Here is a 14,365-nt window from a genome sequence, read left to right on the forward strand (position 1 = left end):
TTGTGGCCACTGGTAGTTCCCTTGATATCCCCCTCTCTTTTTCTGTCGTGGTGTGCTTGAGTTGGAACCTCCACTACTATTCGAACTGTGGGAAGTGTTGCTTGAGACATCAGAATCTTGTTCTTGTGTTGTTGTTGCTTTATAGTCTGGGTCTGAATATGGGTAGGTCTTTACAAAGGAGAATTTTTTCAGATCTTTTTGGAATTTGGATACCTTTTGCTGTGTGAGATTCTCTCTGTATTCATTAATCTCTTTATTTATTTCATCCAATCTTTTTTTGTATCCTGTAATCGTGGCTTTTATGTGGCCTTCCATATTTTGGATTTCGATCTGGATTTTTTCAGATAGTCGTACGGCTGTCTTTAGGATAAGCATGATCCAGTCGTGCGTGCAATGCCATGCTATTTGTGCCCAGTCTCTTCTGAACTCTTCATCTTCTAAGAAGATTCTGGGGGCATTCGTCACTAGTAATCCCTTTGGGGCCATGGCGTTGGTAACATATTCCTTTAGTATGGTTCCATGTAGTATAGTTCTGATGCGATTTCTTTTGAGTTCTGTGAGTTTGTCCCATTCCGATGTCTGTGAGATGGTATTGCTAATGCTGGGGTCTGCAAAAGCATTGAGATCACTCATGATGGAATCTATTTCCTCGGTAGAAAACGATAAGCCCTGGTTTTCTGCCATGTCCGCTCCGTGGGCAGTCTTCCGTGTCTATGTTGCGAGAGATGAGGTCTGATACTCTCACAGCTATGCGCTGCTAATCTATCTAGAACAAAATAGAGAGTAAGGAATTTCGTCCAAGGGAGCTGGATGGGGAATACTCCTGATCCCCTGATCAATAATTTGTAACAAACAGCTGGAGGAGTACCACCCGATGAGGGAAGTGAAGGCTCTCTTCCTGACAAAGAAACACTGTTCCTTTGTTAGTAAACCCCTCACTCACCACCTAGTGGTGACTTGCTTCATCATCGGGGCCCACCCAAGTGGCCTAGCGTCACTTGGGTGTGCTTCAACACCTGGGTTACAGTGGAGCAGGTAGTGAAGTGTGGGGCGCAAAAAAACAGTGTGAGTGTTAAAATTGTCCTGGTTAGTACTTCAATATTAGCTTTAATAAAAAGGTAACTGGACAAAAATTAAAACGTATGGTGAGATACTAGCAGGGGAGTTACGACCTGTGTATCTCTGCTATGTGTTGGTCGACATGTTTCTACCTTCAGGGGTAATCCCCGGTATTCCTCAGGACCAAAAACAAGGAAGTGGGAGGTGTGGGTCCCCTAAAAGACGCACCCTGTCCTAAATCCTTGGTCTTCCAGATGATAAAACTGTATCTCTGGGAAGTCACTCCTAAGGTATAGGAGATGAAAAAAAAACCTAGGGAAGGAAAAGAAGTAAAGGAAGTGATTACTACCCGGTTACGTAGTGCAGTGTTTAGGTGAAAAAACGTCGTGCAGTTGTCCTTTCGTTCCACGGTGGTGAATGGAAAAGGTGCCTTCTCAAGTAGAGGGGGTGTCTACTTATATGGTGAGAGCGTGCTCATTTTGTGAGAGTGTACGCTGCGGCATGACATACCTAGGGGAGAGTCTATAGATGAAGAATCGGTATCCTTGGTGTGTGCCTAGATAAGCATGCTTTGACATAGGAGAATATAGAGCAGTGCTCATATTTTTAACAGCGTGAGTTACACTGCGCCTGAAATTTGCCATACATTGAGCGCAAATTTCAGGCGCAGTGTAACTCACACTGCGCAGAATGCCCGCAAACGAAGCGCTCTACAACAATTGACATTGAGACTGGTCGCCCTTGGGAACAAAGGCGCTTTACGAACTGTAACAGTAGTCAATTGATTTACCTCATTACCTGTCCCTGCTCACTTAGGTATGTCGGGATGACTACTCGTAAAATAGGAACTAGGATTTCTGAACATAAAAGCACAATTAGGTGCAAAAAGCAGGCAACCCGACTAACCAATCACTTTTTACAAGTAGGTCACAAACCAACTGACTTTGAATGGACCGTACTGGAACAACCAAATATTCCAGCACATACAACTGGCGTGTCCAAACATCTATTCAAAATAGAGCAGAAGTGGGTATATAAATTAAACTGTGATAAGGCTGGTCTCAATGAGGACATCCCTTGGATGTCACTCTGAAGTATGACTCTGAGCCGATACTATAGCTTCACTGCACCTATTCCAGCAGAGCGAAATGATATCCATCATTCTTATTCGCCACATGAGTCCCAACTGTTTTAAAATAGGATCTCCTGCAGTGCACAAAACAAAAATGGGGTCGTATTCTCTGTCTTTGCCACAGTTAATAGTCACAGACATCCCCTAACTCTGGTCATGTACCATCATGAAGGTTGTAATGAGGACCAGGAGCAATGTGTTACATATAACTCTCTTATAACACTGTTATGACTGATAAGCGACTGAGGTTAACTCTACTATCATGAACATTCAGTCCTTGTACTGTTTCCAAAAATATATTGGGTCTGATAGATATATACTATGGGTCATTATTTTTAATAAACTATGGTGCCACCGATTAAGGATCCCCGTCCGCATTTCTCAATAATGTATGCGGATTTAGGTGGTTGCGATAACTGTGCCATTATCATTATATTATGACACCTAGCTATACCATCACGCTCAATTTATTCCACTGCTCTAGCTGCATCACCTAAAAAGTGCCTATCTATCGCACTTTTCACATTAAATGTCATGATTTTGGGCTAGTGACTACATTTCCCAAGATTCCTGGTCGCGGGTAAATGACGTCATCCTCACCCAATGAGAAATGAGCAGAAGTAAATAAGGAAGTAGCAAGGCCCTGCCGCGGTACCGCCCCATACAGCCCAGTTGGCTGCTAGGAGTACCGACAGACAGGTAAGTGCCTTGCAATAAAGTTTGCTCCACAGAGACGAAGCGTGTTTTTAACTATGGGGGTTAAAACACGCAGTTAAATGCGTGCCTTCGAGCAAGGTGGGGACAATGGTTTGCCATGTAGTATAACTGTGGCATCCATTCCTCTGTTCTAACGCTGAGATATGCCCCCGAAAACAATCACACTTGATGTTTGTAAGCCAAAACACTACGAGAATACGTTCTGGCCACTCACCATTTTACATATATACCGCTGGTAAAAATAAATTTTAACGGTGGTGAATGCCTGTTGATTCTATAAAAAGTGAAACATCTAGCGCTTAAAAACATAGCGATGGAGACATGCGTCTCTCTGATTCATAGCGATACAGATCCCATACCTTTAATTTATCTGATACTCCACGTGATTCAAAAAATGTAATCCCCTATGAGTAATAGACAAGAACATGCCGGCACGATAAACTTAACAGAATGATGTATCACAAGAAAAGAGTTCCCGTAACATAAAATCCAGTACAGAGGACATAGTGGTATCTATTCCTCTAAACACTGACAAGTAAGAATGGATCACCAAAATTGAGAAATACAACTTAAATCGTTACTTGTTTGAGGTTGCCACATGAGTAATGTTTATAACAAGAATTCAAGAAATCCTTGATGTGTCTGCTATTTACTTAAATGGTCGACACAGACGATCCTTTCTCATGCCTCTTCTTTTTACCAGTTAAAAGCCTAATACAACAATTAGAATACAGAGGACTAGACAGGAGAGCAATTATTAGGCTAGCTCTTCGAACAAATTAACCCTTTGAGTCTTAATCTGTTCAGCGGTCGCAGAGTCTATCACAACTAAATAATTTTCTATACTTTAGAGCCGTGCCCCATTGTCCTGAGCTGCATGCCAGGTGAGGTGAAGCACGTTCCCCTTGCAACTAAGGTGAGCTTGAGGTTTACTTTGTAAAGTCGTTTTTAAATCAGGGTCAGTTGACCTTATATGAAAAAGAACAACCATTTATTCTAGTTAGTGATAACCAATACTAATGATGGTTTGTTATCCTACTTTGTTCTTGTGTTTGTCTATGTGTGTGTGTTATGGTGACTTCAACATCTGGATTTCTTCTATCTAACCAGGAGGACTACCAGGAGTGAACAGGTGATATTTATCATTGTTCTGTTCACTATTTATTTTATCACTTGTGAGCAGTAGCAAAAAGTTAATTGGTCCTGAAGAAGCGGCAGACACCATTTTGGGTCTTTAAATGTCTGCAGAAACATGTCGATCAGTAAACCCAGTCAGAAGTTATTTGTTTGAACCATCTGACTTTTTTGCACTCTTTTGTTTTTATTGTTGGAAGTGTACGACTCCAGAATAAAATTAATATTGCGTACATTCTCCAATTTTAACAGGAGCACATTCCCCTCTTTTTTCACAACTCACATATGCACTGCTTTCAGTTACAAACAAACAACAGCCACCGATCATCTTGGGCATTAACATCACCATAACTATCCATCTCGTTATAGTATCTCAATAGTTGGTTAAAACACGGATTGCTTACTATGTGAAGTAGACCAGATAATGAATTGGGCGGCACAGGAAAAGTAACTGATGGATATTTTTCACATAGTGTAAATGTCCGGTCGTTTGCTCTAAGTTGGAAGCATACACATAGTCATCTACACACACTTAGTCCTTTCTTTTTGTTAAGAACCACAGTTACTCTCTGCTTTAAACCCCCCCTGTTCTGGGGGTGTAATCTGATTTTCCTCTTCCCAGTCTTTTAGTAAACCCAGTACGGCCTTAGCAAAGATTTTTTCCCCTATATCTAGGAGATTTATCAACCTATAATTTTTCGGTATTTTGTGGTCACCCTTCTTATGTGTAGGTCTTATGATTGCACCCTTTCAACTTTCTGGTACAATTCCCATTTCAAAGATCACTTGGAACATCTTTGCAAAAAATTCAGCCCACCATTCTGGTCTAATTTTTATTATCACTGCAGGAAGGTTATCTGGACCTGGAGCACAGGTAAGATTCAAGCTTGCTATAATTTTCTTTGTATAACTTGTGGTGAAGTATTCCTTTATGTCATCCCTCATCTGTGGCCAAGCTGGGTTCCTGGGCTCTTCTTGTATTGGCCATTTCTCATTGATTTCTCCCAGGTAGCCCACCCAGTGATCTTCCGGGACCATACAGTCTAGGGAACCTACTTCCCTACCCACACTTTCTTACACTAGTTTCCAAAATCCTTTGACATCTCTAGTTTCAATTACCTCCAACATATTTCCCCAACACTTATCTTTAAATTTTCTTTTTTTATTCTGAATTAGTGTTCTATATTTTAACCTTAAAGACTGGAGTGACTGATATAATTCCACATTAAACCTAACCCTTAGTTTTCTCTCCTTCTGTCTAATCTGTGCCTTAGCTACCCAGCATTCATCATCAAACCAGGTTTTCCTATTTTTATTAGCACTATTGCACCCAAGCCCTGGCATTTGTGACCTCAAATTTTTTCTTTAAGGTGTCCACCAGCTTACCTATGGTGGATTCAAACCTGGTAATTCCATTTCTAAATTCAATCTCTTCTACAGGGATAGCCTGCTGGATTAGCTTTAACTTTTCAATATATTCCTCTGTTATACTAGTTGTCAGCCGTTTTGGATAATCCACCTGTACCTGCAGAACCCTTTCTCTATTTATACTTCCATCATTTCCACCACCTCAAAGTTTTTAATTAGCCCAAAGCACCAAGCCTGGCAAAACACATAGTCTATGGACAGAGTTGCTGGCCCCTCAGAAAAGTATGTCCCGCTTGCCTATTTGGCTTCAATCTCCCATTTGCACATACCATGCCCAGTGAACCCATCAGCTGAGCAAAGGTCACGTCCTGTGGCGATAGCTCTCCTTTTGGGAAATGGCTGATTCAATATTATAAGATTCTAATAAATCGTTATGCCAACTATCCACCCTTTGGGGATCTAATCTATGATTAAAATCACCCACCACCAGTTATGTTATGTTATGTTATGCGTTTTTATTTGGCGCACAGATGCTCCAGCTAAGGAGCGTCCTGGCGCCCGACAAGGTAGCTGCACAACACAACTAAAAAAAGCAAACGTATATACACAAACTAAGGGAATAAAAAGGTTTTCACCGCGCGGCAAAGGAAAGCAAATCTCTCATAGCGCGAATCGCCGGGGGCAGGGAGTTCCACAAGGCCGCCGCGCGCACTCGGAACGAGCGTCCTCCGGCTCTACTCCGCTTGAAGCGCGGCACAACCGCCAGTTCTAGGTCCGCAGATCTTAAGAGTCGCACAGGGGTGTAGTTGGTAAGGAGGGCCATAAGGATCGTTGCTGGGGACCCCTTCAGAATTTTATAGGCGACGCATAGGACCTTAAACTGGATCCGCTGGGCCACCGGAAGCCAATGCAGTGACCGCAGGGTACTAGAGGTAGGACAGAATCTTGGGAGGCCTACCACCGCTCTAGCTGCGGCGTTCTGAATCCTTTGTAAGCGCCCGATCTCTGCCTGATTCAGACCAGCCAGCAAGGAACTCACATAATCCAGCCTGGAGATGACAGTGGCCTGGATCATGAGTTGCCTGGTGGGGGCATCGAAGAACTTAAGCACAGGACGGAGCCCGCGCAGGATGCCAAAGCAACATGCTGCCGTGCGTTTGGTATGGCACGCAAACGTGAGGGAGGGGTCCAGCCAAACCCCGAGGTTCTTAAGCTCGGCGACTGGGATGGGAGCAGGACCCAACTCCCCAGGCCACCATCTCTCTCCCCACAGATCCGGCCGTCTGCCAAAAACCATGACCTTGGTCTTACTAGCGTTCAACTGGAGACAGTTGGACGTCATCCAGCTGGCGACCGCCCGCAGTCCTTGTTGAAACCTGGGGGCATCGACTTCGGCATCCCCGCTGATCGTGACCGCTAGCTGGGTGTCATCGACGTATGACACCATCGTCATGCCCCATTGTCGGACAACCTCAGCTAGCGGCCTTACGTACAGATTAAACAGCGTAGGACTCAGCGAGGAGCCTTGGGGGACCCCCAGGTTCAACGGATGGAATTTGGACTGGTAAGGTGGGACGGTCACACTAAAGGCCCGGTTGGTTAAAACGACCGGAACCACTGGAGAGCGATACCGGTGACACCAGCCTCCTCTAGGCGCAGCAGAAGGATCGGGTGCGAGACGGTGTCAAAGGCAGTGCTCAGATCTAATAACACGAGCGCTGCCGTTTGTCCCGCGTCAAGCGCGGAGCGAAGATGCTCCACCATATAAAGCAGAGCTGTCTCCGTGCTATGATCAGCCCTAAACCCATTCTGCGTTGCGTCGAGGATGTCTGCGCGGCGAAGATGTTCCGATAGGACAGCGTTTACATGCGCCTCCATAACCTTAGCCAGCCATGGCAAGAGTGAAATCGGCCGGTAGCTCTCAGGCTTGCTGCCGTCCAGGCTGGGTTTCTTAAGTATAGGCCGAACCATGGCTCGCTTCCACTTCAGTGGGACCTCGCCAGATGTTAGTGACGAGTTGATCAAAGAACATAGCGGTGAGCTATCATGTGCCGCTAGGTCTTTGAACACATCTGGACAAAGTGGATCCTCTGGGGACCCAGACTTCACTCGGCGGGCCAATGTGTCAAGGCTATCAGATGTTAACATAGGTAAGAAATGCAATCCCTTAGATGGTAATGGCTTAGGAGATGGATTAGCCGAGGGAGTGGCCGGAGGAAAGGCCCGATAAATGGCATTTACCTTTTCCAGGAAAAACTCTGCCAACTTTTCACAGTGCTCAACAGAGCTCTGGTGCGTCGTTGTTACTTTTTTGGCAGTAAGGTCTTTCAATACCTTAAAGATAGCCTTAGACGGGTTCGAACTACTCCTAAATTGTGCAGCATAAAATGCGGCACGAGTTCTACATACCGCCCGATGATACACTTTCACAGTCGACAGGTAGAGAACTTTCTTCGTGCTGTTATAGGCTTTACGCCAAGCCCGTTCTGCACGCCTACAAAAGACCTTCAGTGCCCGCAGTGAGTCGTCGTACCAGGGGCTGGCTTTACCAGCTCCAGTTTTACAGCTTACCAAGGTAATAAGGGTGTCCAAAGCCCTGGATACCCAGTTGCAAAACCTGTCATAAACCTGATCAGGCGATCCCAAGATGTCAAATGGGTCAGCCGATAGGAGATGGAAAAACTCATCCAGCTTAAGTTTGTTCCAGCGTCGTCTTGGAACCGAGCACACCACTGGCTTAGATTGAATAGCCGAAATAGGGCAATGGATCTGTATCAAATAATGATCAGTCCATGCTAGGGGTGTGTAGCTGGTAATGCAGGCTTCCGTAAGATTAGTAAAAAACGGATCAAGGGTATGACCCCCTGAGTGGATGGGCTGTGCCACCAGCTGATTCAGCTGGAGCTAAGCATGAGCGAATTTTGCGGATCTCGCGTTCGCGAATTTTGCGGATTTGCGGATTCGCAATCCGCAAAATCCGCGAATTCCCGCGAATTTGCGGATTTTTTTTTTTTGTGTGTTCGCAATTGTTTCTGCCAGTTCGCGAGGATTTGGTACTAGTTCGCAATTGCGAACTTACTTGTCGGCTCGCAACGGTCGCGACTATGTTGTTTCTACGTCTGGTTCATCATCACAGCCTCCCAGCACCCTCTGTTTTACCACTGGCACCCTCTCTTTGACCCATGCCACCCTCTGTTACATCAATGCCACCCTCTGATTCATCATCACTGTAGAAGATGGGGGGGAAAAGCAAGCCCACCTGCCCTGCTTGAACTGACATGAATTAATTTGGGGTTAGTTTATTAAGAACACCTGCCCTGCCCCAACTGACAATAATGAATTAGGGGCTAATTAATGTGTCACTGAAAGAATTTAAAGTTCCAGCCTGGCACCTGCTTGTCTGCTCCTTTAGCTGTAAATCAGGACCTTTGTGGCATACAGTTAAGGTCAGAGCAGGGTCACACAAAATAGTTGCAAGCAGGCAACCGAATTCTGGAGGGCCCCCTCAGGAAGCACTACAAAGAATCGTTACAAATCATGAGGTTGACCTTTTGCACCTGCTCATTACTTTTGCTTTTGCTGAAATCGTTTTTCGGTTTTTTTCGCGCTATTCGCGGGGCGCGGCGTCGTGCGAAACCGACCGCGGAAGCCGCCAATTCGTGCGAATGAGCATTTTATTTTTTTTGCGGCTTGTTGTTTCGCGAGTTTTTTTGCAGTATTCGCGAGCCGCTTGCAGCGCAACACGCGAATTTACCCCAAGGTCGAGTACGGGCGCGGCCATTTTGTTTCCGTGACGTATTTCCGTTTCCGCCCGCTATGTATAATCTCGCGCAGTAAGCGCATTGCGAGTAGAGGTTCGCACGAGATCGCGCGGGAAATCTACAGGTTCGCACGAGATCGCGAGGAAAATCTCGCGCGAACTTTCTTTCGCGCTCGTGAACGGGCGCCGGCCATCTTGTTTTTCATTCATTTCCTGTGTCTGGGCATGGTGTTTAATCCTCTTGGTATCTTTGCCATCCTTTGCTTGTTTTCAGTTTTTTTTTTACGATTTTGCTTCTTATCTATCCCTCTCTTTTCCTAGCTGTATATTTTTGTCTTTTCTGCTATTTTTCTTTACTTTTAAACTACTTTTTTAAACTCTTTTCTTTTCTTCTTCCCTATCCTATTCTTTCTTAATTTTCTACTTCTTCCTACCTTACCTGCCCAGACCATGGTCAAGCCAGGCGCCGTGAAGCTGCCCAGGCACTTGAGGGCCGCAGCGGCGGCGGGGAGTAGTGCTGGACTCAGTGGCAGGACAGCATGCGGGAGATTGAGGGGGGAGCAGGTGACGCGACGGGAGATATTCAGCCCGGAGGAAGTGGGCGCGCTGGTCTACTTCGTCCAGCGCCGCCTGCCCAGGACCATCGCGGGAGGCGGCAGGATCGCGGCCGGCGGCTACAACATGCGGGAGCGCCGGAAGCGGTGGGAGAAGGTGTGCTGGGCCATATCCCACCTCTACGGGGTCCAGCGCACCTACAGCCAGGTCACCCATCGCTGGACGGACCTCCTGGACCGCGAGCGCGACCTGCTGGACCAGCTCGGCTTGGAGATCCCCGGGCTTGGTGAGTAGTAGTAGCCATTTAATCACTCACTACTATGATGTTTTCTCCTGCTCTGTGTTGTTGTATTGCAAATATTTGTTTTTTACATGGAGCAAGCCAATAATGCCGCTGATGACGATTACATTGTAGTTAAATTATATTTCAAAATCTTCTGTGCATTTCAGGTGCACTGCTCTCCTTCTCAGTGGCGTTGCTACTATGCTTATTTGTTTTCTATTTCGTGGTCTCATTGGCCTGAGTAACTATTATGTATGAGTGTACTTTACAGAACTGCATAATGCTAGACACTAGGGGGCAGATTACATTTACAAGCCCCTTGCGCCACGTTTACGTTGCCTTGCGTGACGCAACAGCGGCGTAAACGTGCCGCATCCCTGCGAGTCATTTACAGCATGACGCATCTAGGGAGATGCGTCACGTTATAAAGCCATGGGCCTGCACCACAATGGGTGCGTTCCTAGTACACAGGGTGGGCGGTCCAGCGGCTGTGCGCCTCGCAAAATTGCCTGCGTGAAATGTACAAGATTTAACGCAGGCACTTCTGCGACGCTGCTACGTCAATTCAATTCTTTATGTCTGCTCGAAGCAGGCGAAAGGACTGACACAGCATGTTAAGTATTGGGTGGCCCTGAGCATTACTGGAGTTGCATTGCGTTGGCGACGTGACTCCAGCGATGCGCCGCTCTTACGTGACGAGATGCGTCACGCAAGTGCCTACCCTTGCGCCAGGGCGCGCCGCATTGTAAATGAGGCACATCTGCCGTGTCACAAGGGTAGTTTTGCGTGACGCATTTGATCTGGCGCATCTCTGGAGATGCGCCAGAACGCGTAAGTAAGTATGCCCCTAAGGGGCAGAATTGCAATTACCGTCGCATCCCTGCAAAGTAGCAGGGATGCGCCATTAATTGTGCGGCCCGCTACCACCACCAAACATGGTGCGCCGTATTTGCAATGCGGCGCACCATGGGCCCAAAACGTCACCGAAGCTTTACTGCTGGAGTTGCGTCGCAACGATGGCGCAGCTCCATCAATGCTCTGGGGTACCCTATCTCCCCAATGCTGGGTCAAGCCGTACGTCTGCTTCAAGCAGGTGCAGGGTTTGTGTGACGCATCATTGTCCTAAAGGTGACTGATTGATATTTTGTAGATTTCCCTCAGCCACTATTAGGATGTGTTCCAGCGCAGGAATGCCCTCCCTTGCGCCGGAACGCCCCCTGATGGCGCAGGGCTTTATAACGGGATGCATCTCCCAAATGCGTCACGTTGTTATAATATTATACGCCGCACCATGGCGCCCTTTTTTGTTTAGCTGCTGCGTCACAAAAGTCACGCAAGAACGGCGCAAAAGAGCCGCAAGGGCTTAAATCTGCCCCTTCCTTTGTAACTCTGACAATAAGAAAAATAGTGGCGGTGGATTGATAGTTTGACTATTTAAATGACTGGTAATGTAGCAGGCAACTGTTAGTGTTGTCACTGATCTGACTGAAATCACAATGGAGTTTGTCTGTCACTTTGCGTCTTGCCTGCGGACTGCTGCCTGCCAGTCCTAGGTGAACGTTTCAGTACTTTGTTTAGTGAGTTACGTGACTTTCGAAGTCACAGGTCCGCAAATAAATGAAAAGTAACCATAATCAATATAATTTCGCGGAAATATTTTGTTATTGTTCTTTTGAAATGTTTGATTTGGTTGACATTGACAAGCAACAATCATCCATGTTTTCTGTTCTTTCTTTCATGTTGTACGTCAGCTCCCCCCAGGGTCGAGAGGAGGACACAGGAGCAGCAGGCGGCGGATGCTGTTCAACAGGGCCAGGATCGGGCAGGCGAGGGCTCCTCTGCTGGCCCCAGTAAGTTTTCATTTTAGACTAGTACCTATTTTTCCTAGCGTTCCTCATTTGACTTTTTTCAAAATTGTCTTTGCTCTTCTTGTAGACTGTATCTAAATTCTTATCCTGCCTCTACTATGACTCCCTGTGGTATTACTAGATTATTCTTATTAGTCTGTCTGTGTAGCTAACTAAGATTGCACGGTTGGCGAAACTCCCATGATTCTAGTCAGCAATAGCTCTATCAACTTAGTGCAGTCCTCTGGGATTGTCCATAATGTCTTTTGAAGTGTTCTATCTGGACTCATGCTTGCAAAAATTGCAAAACCTTTCGCTCAGTCACTCTAGTCTGGACCAAAAAACACAGATTGTATTTAAGTTTAAAAGCTTTATTAAAAGTAAACACATTTATTAAAATGAAGTCATAATAAAACTAAACGTTTAACTGATAATGGAAAAGTGGTTAGTGCTGACGATTAATTGAAGACATTTCTTGTGGTCGAGCCGAGCTCTCACCTGGTTTCAACTTGATCTTGTTGTTAGAAGTCCATCTTCTGTCTGTGTGGAGAAAAATGGTGCGTGTTAAAAAAACAGCCTTCATCAGTTGTGCCAAAAAGTGCAGCAAGACAACCTTCCCTGGAAAAAGGGACATTTTTTTTAACTTTAACGTAGACAGTCACAAATTACATTGTTTTCACATGTCTTCATTCCTAGACCAAATACTAGTGACTAGTGAGTGCTTTATTCTAACATTCTTAAATGTACTTTGTAGGTGGAACATCTGGTGGCGGGGCCAGTGTGGAGGTGGTGGTGCTCGACACGGAGGCGGAGGGCGATTCTTCAGGGGAGGAGGCGGCGGCGGCGGCTGTGAGAGTTGAGACGGTGGTGGTGGCGGCCAGAGGTAAGCTCTTATATATTCCTTACTTATTGAGATTGAAGACTAGCTGGGAAGGCAAGAATATGAGATGCATGGCTGGGTGAATGATGAAGCAATGATGGGTGGAAGGACAACAGCCTGGGTGGGTGACACAGAAACTGTATGTGTCCATATACCTGGATCATGCTACTATCTGACTCTTAGATAGCATATGTGTATCTAGAGCAGGGGTACTCCTAGTACGGCCCGCGGGCCGGTGGTGGCCCGGCAAGCCTTCCTTGGCGGTGCGCAGACCTTGCAGACAATCACTGCTCCCCCGACCCCCACAGAGCAGAGGCTTTTTTGTATTTCACCTGTTAGCGCCCCTGCATCTCCACTCTGACAATCACTGCTCCCCCGGCCCCCACAGAGCAGAGTGGAGATGCAAGGCCACAAAGAGGTGAAATAGAACAAAGCCTCTGCTCTGTGGGGCCGGGCAAGCAGTGATTGTCAGGGTGGAGAAGCAGGGGCGCTAAAACAAACAAAGCCTCAATAATATGTTAATGGTCTTTTAAAGACCTGTTAAGTACTTTGGTGTTGTTGTCTGTGTGTGCGCGTTGAGGAAGCGGTCTCAACCCGGGCTGAAGGCTGACACAGATAGACACACACACAGTGAGATGACAGAGGGGGAGGGAGAGGGAGGGCAGGAGGGAGAGAGAGATGGAGGGAGGGCAGGAGGGAGAGCAGGAGGGAGAGAGATGTATGTAAATGCTGGGTCTGGTGGCTCAGTGGATGAGGGCATCTGCTGCAGGGACCTGTGTGCAACCTCATGGTCACAAGTTATCGTTTTGCTTTAGCCCCGCCCCCTCTGACTCCGCCCCCACCAGTGCGGCCCTCGGCCCCAAACTACACTGTAAATGTAGCCCCTGAGAGAAAGTTTGTGAGTACCCATGATCTAGAGAGAGTAGACGGTCAGTGGATGAACTAAGTGTAACTTTGAAGAGCATGTAACACTGCACCCGCACGTCCGTTCCAGTGTAGGAAAGGCAAGGAAAAGAACTTTTAATTTTGTCCAAATACTACCATAAATAGTAGCAGTAGTTTGTATTGCAAGCACTGCATAGATCCGGTTATTATGGTGGCCACTCCCTACCTCTCTTAATAAGTTTAGTAGTACTCAGTCATTCATGTGTGGATGTATCAGTGGTCACTCAATAAAAAGCAAAGCACCTAAAGTCATCCCATATATAAGCAAAAACATCCCATGTGAAGTGATAGATAATCAGATTATTTATCTTCTTCAATTTTCCATTTCTAGTACTCATTTCCACTGTAGGGTGAAAGTTAAATTAATTAAGCAGTAGCCCTTGAGTTGTAACAGAGTATTCTCAGTGCCACCCGTAATAGAAAAGTAAGAGCTTCACCACCTGCATGTACTGGACGGGTACAGTAACGCAACAGCAACGCAAGTCTAGGTCACTCCTCATGGCGTGCGTCTCTTTTTCTCGGGTGCAAGTTTACCGCGCTGGCATTATGCCGGCTTGCAGAAAATAACGTACCAATTTTCCAAAACAAGAGATAAGAAGAAGAATAAGACTGGTGTACTTTCATAGTCGACTCCAATGGAAGTCCACAGTGCTCGTAGAATTTGTTCCTTAAACTCCCACTAATG

This window comes from Lissotriton vulgaris, chromosome 9, assembly GCF_964263255.1.
Source record: "Lissotriton vulgaris chromosome 9, aLisVul1.2, whole genome shotgun sequence".
NCBI lineage: Eukaryota > Metazoa > Chordata > Amphibia > Caudata > Salamandridae > Lissotriton > Lissotriton vulgaris.